The sequence below is a fragment of the Phyllobates terribilis genome, unplaced genomic scaffold, assembly GCF_046119375.1.
Source record: "Phyllobates terribilis strain yellow unplaced genomic scaffold, ASM4611937v1 Scaffold_27__1_contigs__length_16484149, whole genome shotgun sequence".
Lineage (NCBI taxonomy): Eukaryota > Metazoa > Chordata > Amphibia > Anura > Dendrobatidae > Phyllobates > Phyllobates terribilis.
Window position 1 is genome coordinate 12442449 of NW_027362787.1, and position 23007 is coordinate 12465455.

General features: G+C 46.7%; 3 non-coding genes across 3 annotated transcripts; all 3 read left to right on the forward strand.

Moving 5' to 3' along the window:
* The first annotated feature begins 14223 nt into the window (after nucleotides 1-14223).
* On the forward strand, nucleotides 14224-14414 carry LOC141176679 (U2 spliceosomal RNA). Its single transcript, XR_012253344.1, has one exon. It is a non-coding gene; the product is annotated as a U2 spliceosomal RNA (small nuclear RNA).
* A 1112-nt stretch (nucleotides 14415-15526) lies between these two features.
* On the forward strand, nucleotides 15527-15717 carry LOC141176680 (U2 spliceosomal RNA). Its single transcript, XR_012253345.1, has one exon. It is a non-coding gene; the product is annotated as a U2 spliceosomal RNA (small nuclear RNA).
* Nucleotides 15718-16832: 1115 nt separating this feature from the next.
* LOC141176682 (U2 spliceosomal RNA) lies at nucleotides 16833-17023 on the forward strand. Its single transcript, XR_012253347.1, has one exon. It is a non-coding gene; the product is annotated as a U2 spliceosomal RNA (small nuclear RNA).
* Nucleotides 17024-23007: the final 5984 nt, after the last annotated feature.

Consider the following 23007-nt stretch of genomic DNA (forward strand, 5'->3'; position numbering starts at 1 on the left):
TTTTCTCACTGCTGCAGCTGCGTGTTAGACGGCACCGCTGTTGCTGTGTGCGCTATACCTTGTTAATTTCAAGCCAATTTTCGCACAAATCTACAGATAGCTTGGGAGTAGGGAATAGTTGTGATTGCAGTCCTTTTAAGGACTAGGTTACAGCATTTCCTACGACTTTTATCAGGCAGGTCTGTGCTCTTAAATAGATAGGTTGTGGGAGTAAAGACTAATTGTAATTGGAGTCCTTTTCAGGACTAGGTTACATCAGTTCCTATCAGTTTTTGCCAGGCAGGTCTGTGCCAGTGCTGTGCAAGTTTTTTTCACAGCATTTGGCTGAATCTAGCAAAGCTAATCCTTTTTGGCCTATTGCAGAGTGTGTTAGTCAGTGGAGTAGCCTATCTGTGTTGCAAGATATACCACCTGTGTATAGAATACCAATTTTTTTACTGCACCTAGTGAAGTAAAATCTTTTGGGCATAGCATCATTCTATTAGTCCATCTATACTGACCTCCATCAGGTTGCAAACTGAATATATATTTTTCTGCATCTACCTCTGAAAAAATATTCGGCTTCTAGCTGTGTGTGGGACTTGTTCTATTAATCCATCTATACAGACCTCCATCAGGTTGCAAACTGAATATATTTTTTTCTGCATCTACCTCTGAAAAAATATTGGGCTTCTAGCAGTGTGTGGGAATTGTTCTATTAATCCATCTATACAGACCTCCATCAGGTTGCAAACTGAATATATTTTTTTCTGCATCTACCTCTGAAAAAATATTGGGCTTCTAGCTCTGTGTGGGACTTGTTCTATTAATCCATCTATACAGACCTCCATCAGGTTGCAAACTGAATATAATTTTTTTCTGCATCTACCTCTGAAAAAATATTTGGGCTTCTAGCTGTGTGTGGGACTTGTTCTATTAGTCCATCTATACTGACCTCCATAAGGTTTCAAACTGAATATAATTTTTTTCTGCATCTACCTCTGAAAAAATATTTGGCCTTCTAGCTGTGTGTGGGACTTGTTCTATTAGTCCATCTATACTGACCTCCATCAGGTTGCAAATTGAATATAATATTTTTCTGCATCTAGCTCTGAAAAAATGTTTGGCCTTCTAGCAGTGTGTGGGACTTGTTCTATTAGTCCATCTATACTGACCTCCATCAGGTTGCAAACTGAATATAATTTTTTTCTGCATCTACCTCTGAAAAAATATTTGGGCTTCTAGCTGTGTGTGGGACTTGTTCTATTAGTCCATCTATACTGACCTCCATAAGGTTGCAAACTGAATATAATTTTTTTCTGCATCTAGCTCTGAAAAAATGTTTGGCCTTCTAGCAGTGTGTGGGACTTGTTCTATTAGTCCATCTATACTGACCTCCATCAGGTTGCAAACTGAATATAATTTTTTTCTGCATCTACCTCTGAAAAAATATTTGGGCTTCTAGCTGTATGTGGGACTTGTTCTATTAGTCCATCTATACTGACCTCCATAAGGTTGCAAACTGAATATAATTTTTTTCTGCATCTACCTCTGAAAAAATATTTGGCCTTCTAGCTGTGTGTGGGACTTGTTCTATTAGTCCATCTATACTGACCTCCATCAGGTTGCAAACTGAATATAATTTTTTTCTGCATCTACCTCTGAAAAAATATTTGGGCTTCTAGCTGTGTGTGGGACTTGTTCTATTAGTCCATCTATACTGACCTCCATAAGGTTGCAAACTGAATATAATTTTTTTCTGCATCTACCTCTGAAAAAATATTTGGCCTTCTAGCTGTGTGTGGGACTTGTTCTATTAGTCCATCTATGCTGACCTCCATCAGGTTGCAAATTGAATATAATATTTTTCTGCATCTAGCTCTGAAAAAATGTTTGGCCTTCTAGCAGTGTTCTGGGACTTGCTCTATTAGTCCATCTATACTGACCTCCATCAGGTTGCAAACTGAATATATTTTTTTCTGCATCTACCTCTGAAAAAATATTGGGCTTCTAGCTGTGTGTGGGACTTGTTCTATTAATCCATCTATACAGACCTCCATCAGGTTGCAAACTGAATATATTTTTTTCTGCATCTACCTCTGAAAAAATATTGGGCTTCTAGCTGTGTGTGGGACTTGTTCTATTAATCCATCTATACTGACCTCCATCAGGTTGCAAATTGAATATAATATTTTTCTGCATCTAGCTCTGAAAAAATGTTTGGCCTTCTAGCAGTGTGTGGGACTTGTTCTATTAGTCCATCTATACTGACCTCCATCAGGTTGCAAACTGAATATAATTTTTTTCTGCATCTACCTCTGAAAAAATATTTGGGCTTCTAGCTGTGTGTGGGACTTGTTCTATTAGTCCATCTATACTGACCTCCATCAGGTTGCAAATTGAATATAATTTTTTTCTGCATCTAGCTCTGAAAAAATGTTTGGCCTTCTAGCAGTGTGTGGGACTTGTTCTATTAGTCCATCTATACTGACCTCCATCAGGTTGCAAACTGAATATAATTTTTTTCTGCATCTACCTCTGAAAAAATATTTGGCCTTCTAGCTGTGTGTGGGACTTGTTCTATCAGTCCATCTATACTGACCTCCATCAGGTTGCAAATTGAATATAATATTTTTCTGCATCTAGCTCTGAAAAAATGTTTGGCCTTCTAGCAGTATGTGGGACTTGTTCTATTAATCCATCTATACAGACCTCCATCAGGTTGCAAACTGAATATATTTTTTTCTGCATCTACCTCTGAAAAAATATTGGGCTTCTAGCTGTGTGTGGGACTTGTTCTATTAATCCATCTATACAGACCTCCATCAGGTTGCAAACTGAATATAATTTTTTTCTGCATCTACCTCTGAAAAAATATTTGGGCTTCTAGCTGTGTGTGGGACTTGTTCTATTAGTCCATCTATACTGACCTCCATAAGGTTGCAAACTGAATATAATTTTTTTCTGCATCTAGCACTGAAAAAATATTTGGCCTTCTAGCAGTGTGTGGGACTTGTTCTATTAGTCATCTATACTGACCTCCATCAGGTTGCAAATTCAAAATAATTTTTTGTCTGCACCTACCTCTGAAAAAATATTTGGCCTTCTAGCAGTGTGTGGGACTTGTTCTATTAATCCATCTATACTGACCTCCATCAGGTTGCAAACTGAATATAATTTTTTTCTGCATCTAACTCTGAAAAAATATTTGGCCTTCTAGCAGTGTGTGGGTCTCATTGTGTTAGGCCATCTATACCAAGCTCCACCAGCTTTTCAATTAATAATAATTTTTCGCTGCATCTAGCCCTGAAAATAATTTTTCTTCCCAATAGTGGTAGCAATAGAAATATGGGGCGCGCTCCTGGCTTACAAAAATATACGCTTCATAACAAAAAACACCAGCTTAGCGCACTGCATTAATAAGATGGCATCATCGTCTCTCCCAGTGCTAGGCCTACTACCCAGGCTAGCATTCCTGTGCCTAAAACACAATGTATGGGTCCGCGCTAGCCACTATGCTGAGGGGTTTAAAGCTGCTGCTAACGCTTTATAACAATTCAATTGGCAGATTTTCACAGAGCTCTTCCACAAGGCCCACCCATCGGGACAACAGTTGCCCACCTTCCCTATGGGATCTAGTGGCGAATAGTTGATGCCATTAATCAGAGCGTCAGTTGCCCCGTCGACGTGGCAAGCATACGGTAAGGCATGGGAAGAGTGGACACGACTAGTAGCAGGCAGACGGGTTGACCAATGTGAACAAGCCAGATCACAAGTCACCATAGAATTTCTCCACCAGCTAATGATGAGGGGCATATCAGGGGCGTCAGCGCAGCGGTGTCTGACCGGAGTAGCATTTCACTTCCAACTACTGAATTGGGGAGATGTGACAAAGATTCATCATCAGACAATCCATAAAAGGGTGGAAAAGGGGTCAGCCAAGTCAGGAGTGTAGACGTCCCGTCCCGTGTCACTAAAACTGATTTCTCACATCATATCCCTAACACCATTAACATGACACTCACAATTTGAAGCAACACTACTGTCTACTGCATTTGTGATCGCCTTCTTCGGGGCGCTATGCATAAGCGAATTAGTCCCTCAATCCAAAATTAGCACCAGTGGAGGCTTATTACACCAGGACGTAGTCATAGGCAATAATGCAATACGTCTACGCATACACAAATCGAAAATGGTTCCAGCGGGCAGGGGCACTTGGGTACTTCTACAACCCACAAGCGGTACACTGAGTCGGGTAACAATAGTAAAACCATATCTAACCATCAGATCACAAAGTAATTTGTTCCTATCACACATTGATGGGACGCCATTATCAAGATACCAGTTCCAAGCTATATTTAATAAATGCATAACATCGGCAGGGAACCACCCCAAAGATTACGGGACACACTCATTCCGCATAGACGCGGCCACAGAAGCAGCAAGAGCAGGACTGTCAGAAACGGAAGTTCAGAGGATAGAGAGATGGTGATCCACGTGTTTGGCAAGATACATAAGACCGGACTTGTTATCCTAACGTGGTTTGTTTCTTTTACAGGTGACGCTAAGCCAACAGTGTGGGTGATAGGCCACTCGTATATATATTGGGCAGATTAAAGGGCGAAAGTTCGCCCAGGCGGGAGGAAATTAGAGTTTCATAACACATGTTTCAACTGGAGAGGTATTAGAGGCCTGCTATGGCCACAGGTACTAATGGAGGTAATCAAGGTAGGGAGAGAGGCAAGATGTCTGGTCATCTTAGTTATACAGGCCGGGGGAAACAACCTAGGTCATCACAAGAGCGCATAACTAATGGCAATAATGAAACTAGACACTGAGCGCTTCAGAGAATTTTTCACAAAACTAGCTATAGTATGGTCAGAGATTGTGCCGATAGCGGTATGGCAAGGTGCGCGAGACATCACGGCCATCGAACGGACAAGGCGGGTAATAAATATTCGGATGGCAAAATTTAGAAGAGACAGAGGCGGTGTAGTGGTACGACACCGACAACTGGAAGGAGATAAAGCAGGCCTCATACGGCCCGACGGTGTTCACTTAATGGATATTGGACTGGACATATTCCTGTCAGGACTCCAGGACGGAGTGGAACAAGCGTTAAGAGTGATGGGTGGGGGTCAGAGTCCTGCATACGAGTACGCAGGATCCTCCGTGGCCTGGAAATAGAAAGGACATGTTGGAGAGTTACACTTGTTGGCCAAGTTGCCGGAGTGGAGACCCAGGGCATGCTGCAACAAGCTGAATTATTTTAGAAATAAAATGTCTTTCTAATGGAATGAGTATAAAGAGTTAATAAAGCTGTGACCGATCCTCACCCATCCAGTTGTAAGAGTTACATTATTGTATTGTCAAGGAAAGGGGGGCGGTAGGGGGGCTGAGCGTCTGGGTTTGGTTGGGAGTCCCCACAGTCTGCCTAGGCTAGATGCATTTAAAAATTCTTATTAGATACACAGGCGGTGCAGCTTGCTTCGCAGCTGGGCTACTACGCCCAAAGTATTGCCTAGGCTAGATGCAGTTAAAAATTCTACGCTGACTAGCAGACACTGAAGATTTGGAGCAGACTTCTGAGTAAACAGCTCTTCAGACTCAATCATCTCAATCATCTGTGTTACCCCAAGCCATAGTGTATGTAGTTTCTTACAGTTAAAAGGGGGGGGGGAGCGACCCAACCCACCTGGAATTGACGATGCCAACGTCACGTAAGACACAGCAAGGGGACTCCAAAAAGAGTTTCCATTTTTTCCCAAAATTGTGGCACAGACACCACTTAACCCTAGAACGCATACCTGGGGCCTCGCAGTCCCGCCCTGTTAATTGTTTTCTATTTTCTGCAAGATTACTTTAGTTAGAATTTTGAAACTCTAGGTATTCTTCATGTATATAGTTGTTTGTCATTTGAGTTTGACTTATTCAATGTTATTTGCACACGGGCCTAAAAGGCCCCAGGTATATGAAAGTGTAGATTTTTATGGTCATGCGTTCTAGGGTTAAGTGGCATCAATTGCCCCACAGTTGCTTAAAACGGTTGGTGAGGTGATATTACCAAATCCTCAAGCTTTTAGCCTCCCAAGGATAACACAGGATTAGAAAAGTCCTTGCGAATCCATGATTTGTTCATCTTTATGAACGTGAGTCTGTCTACATTCTCAGTGGACAGCCGCGTGCGCTTATCTGTCAGCACACCATCAGCAGCGCTGAACACACGTTCAGAGAGAACACTGGCTGCAGGGCATGACAAGATCTCCAAGGCGTGAGTGGCGAGCTCCGGCCATTTTTCCAGATTGGAATACCAAAATGAGCAAGGGTCCAGTGACACAGTCATGGCTTCGATGTTCACTTGGAGATACTCCTGCACCATCCTCTCTAGGCATTGACTATGTGTCAGACTTCTTGTCTCCTGTGGCCTTGCAAAGGATGGTCTAAAAAAGTGGTGAAACGATTTCACAAAATTGCTGTTACCAGCAGATACTGTGTTACTGTTACGGTTTGAGTGATGAAGACTCGACAGTCCCGCGGTTGGCAAGTTAGAACTGTGAGATTCACTTCGTGCATCACTGGTGTTTTGTGGAAAAGCACATGTAAGATTCTGCAACAGCGTCTGCAGATACTCCTGCATGCGTCAATCCCTTTTTATGGCAGGAATTATTTCGGCAAATTTACTTTTGTACCGGGGATCTAAGAGTGTGGCAACCCAGTAGTCGAGATTACTTCGAATTCTGCAATCTGAGGGTCATGTTGCAGGTAGTGCAGCAAGAAGGCACTCATGTGTCTTGCGCATCCAGGAGGACCAAGTCCTTGTTGTGTTGGTAGCGAGGTAAGAATCATGCTTCTTTCCTCAGCCCTCTCCCCCCAACCTCGCACAACAGAAATGTGATCAAGGTCTCCCTCATCTGAGTCTTCCATGCCCATCGCCAGTTCATCCTCCACTTCTTCCTCGGCTCCTGCACCTTCCTCAACAGTTTGGCTGCTACCATGCGCCCTGTTTAATCCCTCTCCCCCACCCTCCCATGCCTGCCTCCTTGGTGCTGCCAACCGTCTGGACCTTGGAGATGTTATCCCTTCCGCATACGACTCCTCCTCTACTTCCTCCACCTCCTCTTGTCCGACCACCTGACTCTGAATTCTGTTTAATGTGTGCTCCAGCATGTAAATCACCGGAATAGTTATGCTGATAATGGCATCGTCGTCAGCACTAAACATCTTCGTCGCCATTTCAAAACTGTGCAGAAAGGTGTGTGGCGCCCCTGAGGGTGCAGTCACCACAGAGTTACTGCATCTCACCCAGAGGTGTGGTATCTCACCCTCAGGTAAGGAAGGCGTATGGCTCGGGACCCTAACACCTGCATCCAACACATACCCGCAGTGGGGTTAGGGCGAGATTGCTCCTAAGGGAGAGCACAGTCCCAGGTCCCTAGCTGGTGGGAGGATCCTATGTAGTGGGTGCTTAGGGGAGCAGCTTAGGGGAGCACATGACAGGGAGAGTATAAATAGGAAGCCATCTTAGAAAGAGCAAGCCAGTCAGAGGAGGAAAAGTGACAGGAGCAGAGGCTCGGCATGAGCTCTGCTCCGGAGGCGGGCCTAGCCTGGGAGGCCCAGGACTGAAGGAGAGAAGAGAGGAGTGGGAGCAGGAAGGCTCCAGGAACCGAAGGGACCCTAGGGCTACGGGCCGTGCAGAAGGCCACCTGTACTCCCGCTGCTACCAGGAGGTAGAGGGGTCAGGCCAGATAAGGGGAACCGGTCCCTCAACTAGAGGAGAAACAGCAAGGCTCAACTAGAAACCGGAGGCTGCAGCATTTCATGTACTGCAGGCAAAAGTCCACACCAGTCTCACTAAGAAGGTAGCCACATAGGACCCAGGGGACAGAACACAAGTCGCCCGCCAAGGCCCGAGGATACCGGATAGAAGTGTCACTGGGTGTGAGGTGCAGGGAGAAGGCCAGAGAAAGGACACACAGAAGGGGGTCCTGCTAAGTACTCCGGAGCTATCTGGGGGTGGACTGAGCCCCTCACTGAGTACGCACAGCACGACGGGTGAGATAGCTCTGGTACCTGTAATCTGGACTGCAACAACTGTGAGTAAAGATCTTGGGACTGCATCACACGGACTCTGTGTTCATTACTGACTCCCTGCACTACAACCACCATCATCCACCCACACTGTCCTGAAGCTACACTCTTCCTGTGGTGAGTAATAATACCATTGCAGCAAAACCACCAGCTTCAGAGTACTGTTCCGCAGCGGCGGCCCCTTTGGCCGCACTCCACAGGTGGCGTAGTCGGACATTATAAAATCCATATATACAAATTACCGTTGGATTGACCGCCCTGGGTCACGGACCGGGTCACCGCCACAGTGACTACAACCCCCAGCGTCTACCGGCCCGGCTCCGGGTACCCCACGGCCCAGGGGGCGCGTCAACTTCATAGGTCCCTGATCTGAGACCACTCCTGCTGTGTGATTTGCCCCACCTCTGGATCTCGTTGGCCCAGGCTATACGTCAGAAACTATTGCACCAGGGCTTGTCGGTGCTGCCACAGTCGCTGCAACATGTGCAGAGTTGAATTCCACCGTGTCGGCACATCGCATTTCAGCCGGTGAACTGGCAGGCCCAACGACTTCTGTAGAGATGTAAGTCGTTGAGCTGTGGGATGCGAACGGCGGAAGTGAGCACACAGCGACCGTGCCCTCTGCAGAAGGCCATCTAGTCCGGGATAGTGGGCTAAAAATTTATGGACAACCAGGTTCAACACGTGAGCCATACAAGGCACGTGTGTAACATTGCCCCGGCGAAGGGCCGCACCCAGGTTTGCAGCATTGTCGCACACGGCCTTCCCTGGTTGCAGGTCCAGTGGAGACAACCATTCATGAAACTGGGTCTCCAGAGCTGACCACAAGTCCTCAGCTGTGTGACTCACATTTCCCAGACATTTCAAAGTAAACACTGATGCCGTTGAGCCCTGCTGCCAGCATAGTAAGGAGGTGCGCAGTTAGAAAGCAGGTGGCATTACCAGACAGGCTTTGGGTGCAGGTGGAGGACCGAGAGGAGGTTGAGGAGGCAGAAGCAGTGGAGGAACTTCTAGATAAAGAGGATTGACGTACAACTCGCGGGGACGGCAAGACTTGGACAGCAGCCCCTTGTCCTGCTGTCACCATAGTTACCCAGTGCCCTGTCAGCGACATGTAACTCCCCTGTCCATGCCTACTCGTCCAAGTGTCTGTGGTGAAATGCACCCTGTCACACACAGAGTTTCTCAAAGAAGCGGTGATGTTGTGTGCGACATGCTGGTGGAGCGCAGGCACACCTTTCTTTGAGAAGTAGTGCCGACTGGGCATCTGGTACTGGGGCACTGCGACGGACATAAGGTCTCAAAAATCCACTGTGTCCTCCAGGCGGAAAGGCAGCATTTCTGTAGCCAACAGCTTGCAGATGGTGAAATTCAACCTCTTAGCTTTCTCATGGCTAGGAGGAAATGGTCTTTTACTTGTCCACATCTGAGGGACCGAGGGCTGGCTGTTGTGCTTTGACGGGGTTGAGTAGGGTGTCCCTGGCAAACTGCCGGTCTGTGAGGAAGATGCAGGCGGACATGTTAGGTTGCCTTGATCCAAAGGTGGTGCTCTCGATGTCAGAGAGCTCTCAACACCAGCAGGTGTTTCCACTTCCCAATGAACTGACGACCTGCCAATCACACTGGCTGTTGCAGGTAAAGAGGTGGCAGGTCTGCGTCCAAAAACATGTGTGACTGCTGTCCCCCCAGTCACAGAGGATGAAGAGGCCGCGGATGCACAAGACGGGGCAGACGGTGGTTGGCCCAGCCTGCTAGGCCGCATTGTAGCACAGTGAGCTTCCCACTGCAACTTATGCTTCATATCCATGTGACGGTACATGCATGAAGTACTCAAACTATGGATTTTTTGGCCTCTACTTAGCTTTTGGTGACAAATATTACAGATAACACGAGTTGGGTCATCCTTATCGATCTGAATAAATGCCCAGGCTATGCAAGGCTTAGAGCCCATGCGACCTGAAGAGCCACTACGACTTGTGGTCAGAGGCGGAGTTGTGGTTGAGGATGCAGTTGTTGACGTGCTTCCAGTACTCCGTCTCTGTCCAGGAAGGCGCAACCTAACCTCGTCGTCAATAGCATCTGTGACGCCCCGCTGCGCTTGGTATCACAGATCCTAGAAGAGTGTATTGATGGAATCCTCCACAAGAGGCCCCCATAAACATTCACACATCTCCACCTTCCACCTCAGACCAGCAGAGGGAGCCCGTTAGGGATATAAATAGGGAAGGTGGAGCTAGGCAGTTCAGTTCCTCTGAAGAGTTCCTGCAGTAGAGAAGCCTAAGAGAGGTCAGTCTGCAGTGGAGCTCAGTCTAGTCTAGAGAACTCAGTTAATAGTTCAGCAGTGGAGCACGAGGCTCCTGCTAGCTAGATTCAGGGAGCCCAGATAGAGCTTAAGGTGTGCCGGCGTCATAAGATCGGTGAAGCGCGGCAAGCTGCCGTTAGTGTGTATAGCCTATTGAGGGCCCGAGTAGGCCGAAGGCGAGTGGCGAGTTAGTACATAAGGGGCAGAGGAGCTTAACCAGCTCACCCCGAAGCATTTACCGGACACCGGATCCGAGCTTACCGGGATCTCTATGACCCAGTAAGGCATAACCGGAATCCCTGGAGAACTACAAGTCCCAGGATCGCTAAGGTGCTGATACGTAACAGAGCCAGGAGACGCTTAGGCCCCGCATACTGGGAGCGTGAACTTCAAGAGAAGGCCCTACCACAAGGTCAGCCAGCGCAGGACAGAGACAAAGTTAGGCCTAGCTCCAGGCAGGTCAGAAACTTACTGCGCAGAGGCAAGAAACAGGAGGCCCTACACCCGCTCATTGGGGAGGATCCTGATATGCACCCTTCACCCTACAGTGCTCCAGGATGTGCCTGAATTTCCTCCAGTAAAAGGTACTGAAGTGACTACCGTGTCCGTTTCCGTTCTTGCTCTGACCCAGCTGGGTCTCGCCTGTCCTGCATTCCCCCTGCATACGCTGCCCTGAGACCTAGCTCCACCTGTGGGGAGCTATACCATCGAGCTGCCTTATCACGGGCCTCAGTGGACTGCTGCAGCGCTGGTGCTTCTCACCAGATACCACAGGTGGTGTCACAAACTCTTATAAAATTAACAATTATCCACCCTTTTAAAGAGTGACCCCAGGGTACGGGCCAGGGAGCCGACCACCGCGACATCCCAAAGGCCAGGCAAAGGCAAGGGTGACCTCATCGACTGGCTGACTGTGGGTTGACAGTAAGTGGGATCTCCAACCTTGTCATCATCACCCTGTGTGTTATCACACCCGTCGTCCTCAAAGCCAACCTCTTCCTGCCCTGACCGAAAAATCAAGTTGTCGCTCCAATCAGGTATTTGAGTCTCATCATCGTCTTCATCATTGTCTCCACCAACAGGAGTTACAGTTTGGGAACGAGGGTCTACATTATGCTCAGAACCTTCTTCATCTGGTCCTGGATCCGACTTATAAAGATTCTGGGCATCAGTGCAGATCATTTCCTCGTCTGGATTAACAGAAGCTCTGGAGCAGACCTCCGTTTCCCAGGCTATAGTATGAGTAAACAGCTGTGCAGACTCAACCATCTGTGTTACCCCATACTCAGACGGGCAGCTGGAGACTTGGGAGCTGTGAGGAAGCAAGTGCGATTGGGGTGACACCTCTGAGGACTGGAGTATTTGTGATGTTGAAGTTGAGGTGGAGGAGAGCCCACTTGAAGGAGCACTTGATATCCGCTGAAGCACCTGCTGTTTTTGTGCCTCATCTGGAATTTGTAGTGATGGGCGTGTCCGTAACAAAGGGATCGTATCACATTGTCCACGAAAAGAAGTCGACATGTTAGTTTGGCTGGAAGATGGTCTTTCCTCTGCAGATGTTACTCCCCCCCCACCGCGGGGGGCTCGACCCACCAGCGGACAGGCACCAGTATTAGGAGAGGGGGGCTGGCCGTCAGGGTCCACCGCGGCTCTGGCACAAACCCGTCGACACGGAGGTGGCACGGGCAGGAACGGACTGGCCGTGTCGGCTTCTCACTTTTTGGATTTTAGAAGGGCATGACATGCCTATATCTGTGTCTCCCCCTCCTTTTACTCCTCCACCTCTTTTATTTTCGCATGACTATATGTACTTGTCATTTTTCCATGTGTTAGTTATGTCTTCTGAGCAGTTTGTCAGCTTTTGGACACCTTTGAAGGTGTTTTCTATGTGTTTCTATGTGTTTTTGTTTGCCTGCCATTGGTTTTAACGGTGTTCGAAGGTGTTCGACGAACAGTTCGACGAACAGTTTGGCGAACACACGGGTGTTCGACGAACCGAACCGAACTCGAACACTACGGGGGTGGCTCAACACTAGTCTTCACTTGTTATGGCAGTTTCTCAAGAAACAGCATCAACGTCCACGTCCACGTCCCACCGCAGCGTTCAATTGTCCATATCCCAGACCTTTGAACGAAAGCGGAAATTCGCAGCTAATGCCCCACAGGCCACAGTCCTAAATTCGCACATTTCACGACTGCTTGCATTGGAAATGCTGCCTTTTAGGCTGGTGGAGACGGAATCCTTCCGCAATCTTATGGCGGTGGCCGTCCCTCGGTACTCGGTCCCCTGCCGACACTATTTTGCCCGGTGTGCCATCCCCGCACTACACAAGCACGTGTCCCAAAGCATCTGCCGTGCCCTCAACAATGCAGTTACTGGGAGAGTCCACCTGACAACGGACACGTGGACAAGTGCTTGTGGCCAGGGACGGTACATCTCTCTGACGGCACACTGGGTAAACATAGTGGAAGCCGGGACCTAGTCGGACCTTGGGACGGAACACATCCTCCCCACACCGAGGATTGCGGGCCCTATGTCAGTCAGAGTTGCCCCCACAGTGTACAGCTCCTGCGCATCCTCCTCCTCCTCCTCCTCCTCCTCATGTTCAGCCTCCATCTCAGATATCACCACTAGTGTTGAGCCACCCCCGTAGTGTTCGGGTTCGGTTCGGTTCGTCGAACACCGGGATGTTCGAGGAACTGTTCGTCGAACTGTTCGTCGAACACCTTAGAACACCGTCGAACACCGTTAAAACCAATGGCAGGCAAACAAAAACACATAGAAACACATAGAAAACACCTGCAAAGGTGTCCAAAAGCTGACAAACTGCTCAGAAGACACTCTCTTTAAAAAAGCCGGCCGGCAAATTCAGCAGCGACATACACCGGTACCCGACAATTTAGACAAGAAGGAATAGAGCATCACACATAGATTAGATAGATAGAAACATGTCAGTCACACATATAAGAAGCACAGTGACAGTGTTGGTTACTGCACTTGTCATTTAGTGTAAAGGATTTATTAAAAAAAATATTAGTGTTTTCATGCACCGTCTCTTTAAAAAAGCCGGCCGGCAATTCAGCATCTGTACCCGACAATTTAGAACAGAAAGAATAGAGCTTCACACATAGATTAGATAGATAGAAACATGTCAGTCACATATATAATAAGTACAGTGATAGTGTTGCTTACTGTACTTGTCATTTAGTGTAAAGGATTTATTTAAAAAAATAATAGTGTTTTCATGCACTGTCTCTTTAAAAAAGCCGGCCGGCAATTCAGCAGCGGTACCCGACAATTTAGAACAGAAAGATAGAGCATCACACATAGATTAGATAGATAGAAACATGTCAGTCACATATATATGAAGTACAGTGATAGTGTTGGTTACTGTACTTGTCATTTAGTATTAAAATAAAGGATTTATTATTAAAAAAATTGGCGTGGGGTTCCCCTTAATTTTAGGCTCTAGCGGAGGTTAAGCAGACGGCTGGGGCAGATGTTTGAAGCCTGGGAAGGGGGTAATACCCACGGAGCTTCCCAGGCTACTAATATCAGCCCCCAGCTGAATACATAGCCTTTACTAGCTATTAAAATGGGGGACCCCCCAAAAAAAATGACGTGGGGTCCCCCCTAATTTAATAGCTAGCAAAGGCTAGGCAGACAGCTGGGGGCTGATATTAATAGCCCAGGAAGGGAGCCATGAATATTGGCCCCCTCCCAGGCTAGAAACACCAGCCGTCAGCCGCCCCAGAAATGGCGCATTCATAGGATGCGCCAATTCTGGCACTTAGCCACAAATGGACTTTTCAGGATCCTTGGGTGGCTCCGTAGTTTGAAACCAATTCTGGTTATCGCTTCTCGGCCTTTTGGCTAAGATCAAGTGTAGTATCTGTTCTTATCAGTTTAATATCTGATACGTCCCCTATCTGGGGACCATATATTAAATGGATTTTTAGAACAGGGAGATGGAAAAAGAGCTTGCTCTGTCCACTCCACGCATTGACCTGGTATTGCAGTATCTCCAGGACCGGTGCACCCCTTCTTTAATGCAGTTTCTAAAATCAGAAAGAATTGAATTCAATGTTTTTTGTTCATTTTGCTTGTTTGTCGGATTTTGGGATGGACTCTTTGGCTTTGCTTTTCTTCTCCTCATTGGATTTTTCATGTTCAAAGTTGCAGAAGCCAGATTACAAGCTCATTTTGGTTCAACTTCAGCAACTGTGCATTGCATTGCCATGTAATGTGATGCAATGCTATCTTTCTAGCTCTCCCTTTTTACTTCCTTTTGGATAAACAGACATATTAGGCAAGCATTTTGGAGCTTTCACCTAAATAACTACAGGTGGTGAGATAAGCTGCACAATATAATTGACCTTTCAGTATATTGTTGCACACACACCATCTATTTAGCAAATGCCCTTGTTATCAACAGCAGCCTTTTAAACTCACCTGAGCTAACAGGTATGTGCGCTGGTTACTCTGCTGCGCTTAAAATTTCTTTTTTGGTTTGCTACAATGCCTTTTCTGAAACGTTGTCTCCCTCTGCTGGAACACTGACTTCTTTCATTTAATGCCTGCAGACTATAAAAGAGAACCCAACCCAAAAAGTTTGGTTGATTAGTCTGTGGCATTCTGTTAAACTGTTGCTTATGGCGGTCTCTGTGAGCTTCTCAGCGACATTCAGCCAGCCAGGTATCCTGCCTGCAGTAGATGGAATGTGGCAATGGAACGCTGGCTGCGCGTGTCATAATAGGCTCTGAGCCTTTATATACCTGTGCACAGCAGCAGCCACCTTCAGTCTGCTGCTGGACAGCCAGCAGCAGCAGCAGGAGAGGTATGTAATCAGGAGCCCTCCTGCTAAGGGTAGACAGCTGCTCGTTCCACCCCACCCCCCGCCTTAATTGGTTCTCCTCCCTTCCAACGGTGTTGAGGCGGGTGGGAACAGCAGGGGGTGAAGGTGCTGTGTTTAAAGAGGTGGAGTTATGCAGATCTAAAACGCATGGATTGCAGCAGCAGCAAGCCGAAAAGTGCAGGCATGTAAGGGATCTAGAGGTTGACAACATGTCTTCTTAACGGGAGTCCAGGAGCTCATCTCCACAAATGGACTTTTCAGGATCCTTGGGTGGCTCCGTAGTTTGAAACCAATTCTGGTTATCGCTTCTCGGCCTTTTGGCTAAGATCAAGTGTAGTATCTGTTCTTATCAGTTTAATATCTGATACGTCCCCTATCTGGGGACCATATATTAAATGGATTTTTAGAACAGGGAGATGGAAAAAGAGCTTGCTCTGTCCACTCCACGCATTGACCTGGTATTGCAGTATCTCCAGGACCGGTGCACCCCTTCTTTAATGCAGTTTCTAAAATCAGAAAGAATTGAATTCAATGTTTTTTGTTCATTTTGCTTGTTTGTCGGATTTTGGGATGGACTCTTTGGCTTTGCTTTTCTTCTCCTCATTGGATTTTTCATGTTCAAAGTTGCAGAAGCCAGATTACAAGCTCATTTTGGTTCAACTTCAGCAACTGTGCATTGCATTGCCATGTAATGTGATGCAATGCTATCTTTCTAGCTCTCCCTTTTTACTTCCTTTTGGATAAACAGACATATTAGGCAAGCATTTTGGAGCTTTCACCTAAATAACTACAGGTGGTGAGATAAGCTGCACAATATAATTGACCTTTCAGTATATTGTTGCACACACACCATCTATTTAGCAAATGCCCTTGTTATCAACAGCAGCCTTTTAAATTCACCTGAGCTAACAGGTATGTGCGCTGGTTACTCTGCTGCGCTTAAAATTTCTTTTTTGGTTTGCTACAATGCCTTTTCTGAAACGTTGTCTCCCTCTGCTGGAACACTGACTTCTTTCATTTAATGCCTGCAGACTATAAAAGAGAACCCAACCCAAAAAGTTTGGTTGATTAGTCTGTGGCATTCTGTTAAACTGTTGCTTATGGCGGTCTCTGTGAGCTTCTCAGCGACATTCAGCCAGCCAGGTATCCTGCCTGCAGTAGATGGAATGTGGCAATGGAACGCTGGCTGCGCGTGTCATAATAGGCTCTGAGCCTTTATATACCTGTGCACAGCAGCAGCCACCTTCAGTCTGCTGCTGGACAGCCAGCAGCAGCAGCAGCAGGAGAGGTATGTAATCAGGAGCCCTCCTGCTAAGGGTAGACAGCTGCTCGTTCCACCCCACCCCCCGCCTTAATTGGTTCTCCTCCCTTCCAACGGTGTTGAGGCGGGTGGGAACAGCAGGGGGTGAAGGTGCTGTGTTTAAAGAGGTGGAGTTATGCAGATCTAAAACGCGTGGATTGCAGCAGCAGCAAGCCGAAAAGTGCAGGCATGTAAGGGATCTAGAGGTTGACAACATGTCTTCTTAACGGGAGTCCAGGAGCTCATCTCCACAAATGGACTTTTCAGGATCCTTGGGTGGCTCCGTAGTTTGAAACCAATTCTGGTTATCGCTTCTCGGCCTTTTGGCTAAGATCAAGTGTAGTATCTGTTCTTATCAGTTTAATATCTGATACGTCCCCTATCTGGGGACCATATATTAAATGGATTTTTAGAACAGGGAGATGGAAAAAGAGCTTGCTCTGTCCACTCCACGCATTGACCTGGTATTGCAGTATCTCCAGGACCGGTGCACCCCTTCTTTAATGCAGTGTCTAAAATCAGAAAGAATTGAATTCAATGTTTTTTGTTCATTTTGCTTGTTTGTCGGATTTTGGGGTGGACTCTTTGGTAGAGATGAGCGGTGTTCGACTAGAACTGTTCGCCAATCTCAAATTCGAGCTGTTTTGGGCGGTGTTCGAGTTGTTCGACGAACCCGAACGATTTGCAAAAAATTCGGCTGTTCGAGGTTATGTTCGATAACTGTTCGTGCACCAAAAGCGTGTCCTGCATGGATTGTCTGCCACTCACTGTAATGCCACAGCCATGGTGGTTGTGGCATTACAGTGATTGCCCAAATCGATGGGAACAGTGCCAACAGTGAAACATGAAAAGCCGGCAATTCAGCAGCGGCATACACCGGTACCCGACAATTTAGAACCGAAAGAATAGAGCTTCACACATAGATTAGATAGATATAAACATGTCAGCCACATATATACGAAGTACAGTGAAAGTGCTGCTTACTGTACTTGTCATTTAGCGTAAAGGATTTATCAAAAAAAATAATAGTGTTTTCATGCACCGTCTCTTTAAGAAAGCCGGCCGGCAATTCAGCATCTGTACCCGACAATTTATAACAGACAGAATAGAGCTTCACACATAGATTAGATAGATAGAAACATGTCAGTCACATATATATGAAGTACAGTGATAGTGTTGGTTACTGTACTTGTCATTTAGTATTAAAATAAAGGATTTATTATTAAAAAAATTGGCGTGGGGTTCCCCTTAATTTTAGGCTCTAGCGGAGGTTAAGCAGACGGCTGGGGCAGATGTTTGAAGCCTGGGAAGGGGGTAATACCCACGGAGCTTCCCAGGCTACTAATATCAGCCCCCAGCTGAATACATAGCCTTTACTAGCTATTAAAATGGGGGACCCCCCAAAAAAAATGACGTGGGGTCCCCCCTAATTTAATAGCTAGCAAAGGCTAGGCAGACAGCTGGGGGCTGATATTAATAGCCCAGGAAGGGAGCCATGAATATTGGCCCCCTCCCAGGCTAGAAACACCAGCCGTCAGCCGCCCCAGAAATGGCGCATTCATAGGATGCGCCAATTCTGGCACTTAGCCTCGCTCTTCCACGCTGCCCTGGTGCGGTGGCAGGGGGTAATAGGGTTGGGGTTGATGTCAGCTTATAATGCCAGCTGACATCAAGCCCAGGTTAGTAATGGAGAGGCGTCTATAAGACACCCCCATTACTAACCCCATAGTCAAAGTTAAAAAAAACACAAACACCCAGAATAAAGTCCTTTAATTGAAATAAAGACACAGTCCTTTATTGTTCTAAATTAAACCATACTTACCGTCACGCCCATTCCAGCTGAAGCCAACGATCTCCTGCAATAAAAGAAAAATAATAAAGCAACCTCATCCTTACCTTTCCATGGTTCCCACGACAGCTTCAGCTCTGCTACATCGAGATGACAGGCTGGACCGCAGCAGAACGCTGCCATCCAGCCTCTCATCCCGCAGACACTGAGAAGCGCAGGCTTGCTTGCGCTGCTCAGCGTCTCTCTGTGACGACATCCAGATGAGCCGAGTTCATGTCCAATGAACTCGGCTCACCTCATGCACGTCACTGACAGCGTGGGAAAATTCTCAAGCTGAAGCGCTGAGTGCAGGAGAATTTTCCCACGCTGTCAGTGACGTGCATAAGGTGAGCTCATGTCCAATGAACTCAGCTCACCTCCTGCACGTCACTGACAGCGTGGGAGAATTCTCCTGCACTCAGCGCTTCAGTGTGAGAATTCTCCCACGCTGAAGCGCTGAGTGCAGGAGAATTTTCCCACGCTGTCAGTGACGTGCATGAGGTGAGCCGAGTTCATTGGACATTAACTCGGCTCATCTGGATGCCCTCACAGAGAGACACTGTGGAGCGCAAGCAAGCCTGCGCTTCTCAGTGTCTGCGGGATGACAGACTGGATGGCAGCGTTCTGCTGCGGTCCAGCCTGTCATCTCGATGTAGCAGAGCTGAAGCTGTCATGGGAACCATGGAAAGGTAAGGATGATGTTGCTTTATTATTTTTCTTTTATTTCAGGAGATCGTTGGCTTCAGCTGGAATGGGCGTGATGGTAAGTATGGTTTAATTTAGAACAATAAAGAATTGTGTGTTTATTTCAATTAAAGGACTTTTTTCTGGGTGTTGTGTTTTTTTTAAATTCTTTACTAGAAATTCATGGTGGTCATGTCTAATATTGGCGTGACCCCATGAATTTCGGGCTTAGGGCCAGCTGATAATGCCAAGCTGGCCCTAACCCCTTTATTACCCAGTGAGCCACCGCATCAGGGCCCTGGATGAGTTGGGTACAGCGCCAGAAGATGGCGCTTCTATGAACGCGCCATTTTCCGGGGTGGCTGCGGACTGCAATTTGCAGCGGGGGTGGCCCAGAAAGCTTGGGCCTCCCTGCGCTGCGGATTCCAGCCCCCAGCTGCCTAGTTGTACCTGGCTGGACACAAAAACAGGGCGAAGCCCCACGTCAATTTTCTTTAAATTATTTCATGAAATAATTAAGAAAAAAGGGCTTCCCTATATTGTTGTGTCCGGCCAGGTACAAATAGGCAGCTGGTGGTTGGGGGCAGCCCGTTCCTGCCTGCTGTACCTGGCTGGACACAAATATAGTGCGAAGCCCCACATCAATTTTTTTTAAATTATTTCATGAATTTCCTGAAATAATTTAAAAAAATTTAAGTGGGGCTTCGCACTATATTTGTGTCCAGCCAGGTACAGCAGGCAGGAACGGGCTGCCCCCATCCACCAGCTGCCTATTTGTACCTGGCCGGACACAACAATATAGGGAAGCCCTTTTTTTCTTAATTATTTCATGAATTTCATGAAATAATTAAAAAAAATTGAAGTGGGGCTTCGCACAATATTTGTGTCCAGCCAGGTACAGCAGGCAGGAACGGGCTGCCCCCAACCACCAGCTGCCTATTTGTACCTGGCCGGACACAACAATATAGGGAAGGCCTTTTTTTCTTAATTATTTCATGAATTTCATGAAATAATTAAAAAAAAAGTACGTGGGGCTTCGCCCTATTTTTGTGTCCAGCCAGGTACAACTAGGCAGCTGGGGGCTGGAATCTGCAGCGCAGGGAGGCCCAAGCTTTCTGGGCCCCCCCCCGCTACAAATTGCAGTCCGCAGCCACCCCGGAAAATGGCGCGTTCATAGAAGCGCCATCTTCTGGCGCTGTACCCAACTCATCCAGGGCCCTGGTGCGGTGGCTCACTGGGTAATAAAGGGGTTAGGGCCAGCTTGGTATTATCAGCTGGCCCCAAGCCCAAAATTCATGGGGTCACGCCAGTATTAGACATGACCGCCATGAATTTCTAGTAAAGTATTTAAAAAAAACACAACACCCAGAATAAAGTCCTTTAATTGAAATAAAGACACAATTCTTTATTGTTCTAAATTAAACCATACTTACCATCACACCCATTCCAGCTGAAGCCAACGATCTCCTGCAATAAAAGAAAAATAATAAACCAACCTCATCCTTACCTTTCCATGGTTCCCACGACAGCTTCAGCTCTGCTACATCGAGATGACTGGCTGGACCGCAGCAGAACGCTGCCATCCAGTCTGTCATCCCGCAGACACTGAGAAGCGCAGGCATGCTTGCGCTCCTCACTGTCTCGCTGTGACGGCATCCAGATGAGCCGAGGTCATGTCCAATGAACTCGGCTCACCTCATGCACGTCACTGACAGCGTGGGAAAATTCTCACGCTGAAGTGCTGAGTGCAGGAGAATTCTCCCACGCTGTCAGTGATGTGCATGAGGTGAGCTCATGTCCAATGAACTCAGCTCACCTCCTGCACGTCACTGACAGCGTGGGAAAATTCTCCTGCAATCAGCGCTTCAGCGTGAGAATTTTCCCACGCTGTCAGTGACGTGAATGAGGTGAGCCGAGTTCATTGGACATGAACTCGGCTCATCTGGATGTCGTCACAGAGAGACGCTGAGCAGCGCAAGCAAGCCTGCGCTTCTCAGTGTCTGCGGGATGACAGGCTGGATGGCAGCGTTCTGCTGCGGTCCAGCCTGTCATCTCGATGTAGCAGAGCTGAAGCTGTCGTGGGAACCATGGAAAGGTAAGGATGAGGTTGCTTTATTATTTTTCTTTTATTGCAGGAGATCGTTGGCTTCAGCTGGAATGGGCGTGACGGTAAGTATGGTTTAATTTAGAACAATAAAGGACTGTGTCTTTATTTCAATTAAAGGACTTTATTCTGGGTGTTTGTGTTTTTTTTAACTTTGACTATGGGGTTAGTAATGGGGGTGTCTTATAGACGCCTCTCCATTACTAACCTGGGCTTGATGTCAGCTGGCATTATAAGCTGACATCAACCCCAACCCTATTACCCCCTGCCACCGCACCAGGGCAGCGTGGAAGAGCGAGGCTAAGTGCCAGAATTGGCGCATCCTATGAATGCGCCATTTCTGGGGCGGCTGACGGCTGGTGTTTCTAGCCTGGGAGGGGGCCAATATTCATGGCTCCCTTCCTGGGCTATTAATATCAGCCCCCAGCTGTCTGCCTAGCCTTTGCTAGCTATTAAATTAGGGGGGACCCCACGTCATTTTTTTGGGGGGGTCCCCCATTTTAATAGCTAGTAAAGGCTATGTATTCAGCTGGGGGCTGATATTAGTAGCCTGGGAAGCTCCGTGGGTATTACCCCCTTCCCAGGCTTCAAACATCTGCCCCAGCCGTCTGCTTAACCTCCGCTAGAGCCTAAAATTAAGGGGAACCCCACGCCAATTTTTTTAATAATAAATCCTTTATTTTAATACTAAATGACAAGTACAGTAACCAACACTATCACTGTACTTCATATATATGTGACTGACATGTTTCTATCTATCTAATCTATGTGTGATGCTCTATCTTTCTGTTCTAAATTGTCGGGTACCGCTGCTGAATTGCCGGCCGGCTTTTTTAAAGAGACAGTGCATGAAAACACTATTATTTTTTTAAATAAATCCTTTACACTAAATGACAAGTACAGTAAGCAACACTGTCACTGTACTTATTATATATGTGACTGACATGTTTCTATCTATCTAATCTATGTGTGAAGCTCTATTCTTTCTGTTCTAAATTGTCGGGTACAGATGCTGAATTGCCGGCCGGCTTTTTTAAAGAGACGGTGCATGAAAACACTAATATTTTTTTTAATAAATCCTTTACACTAAATGACAAGTGCAGTAACCAACACTGTCACTGTGCTTCTTATATGTGTGACTGACATGTTTCTATCTATCTAATCTATGTGTGATGCTCTATTCCTTCTTGTCTAAATTGTCGGGTACCGGTGTATGCCGCTGCTGAATTTGCCGGCCGGCTTTTTTAAAGAGAGTGTCTTCTGAGCAGTTTGTCAGCTTTTGGACACCTTTGCAGGTGTTTTCTATGTGTTTCTATGTGTTTTTGTTTGCCTGCCATTGGTTTTAACGGTGTTCGACGGTGTTCTAAGGTGTTCGACGAACAGTTCGACGAACAGTTCCTCGAACATCCCGGTGTTCGACGAACCAAACCGAACCCGAACACTACGGGGGTGGCTCAACACTACTCTTTGGCTTTGCTTTTCTTCTCCTCATTGGATTTTTCATGTTCAAAGTTGCAGAAGCCAGATTACAAGCTCATTTTGGTTCAACTTCAGCAACTGTGCATTGCATTGCCATGTAATGTGATGCAATGCTATCTTTCTAGCTCTCCCTTTTTACTTCCTTTTGGATAAACAGACATATTAGGCAAGCATTTTGGAGCTTTCACCTAAATAACTACAGGTGGTGAGATAAGCTGCACAATATAATTGACCTTTCAGTATATTGTTGCACACACACCATCTATTTAGCAAATGCCCTTGTTATCAACAGCAGCCTTTTAAACTCACCTGAGCTAACAGGTATGTGCGCTGGTTACTCTGCTGCGCTTAAAATTTCTTTTTTGGTTTGCTACAATGCCTTTTCTG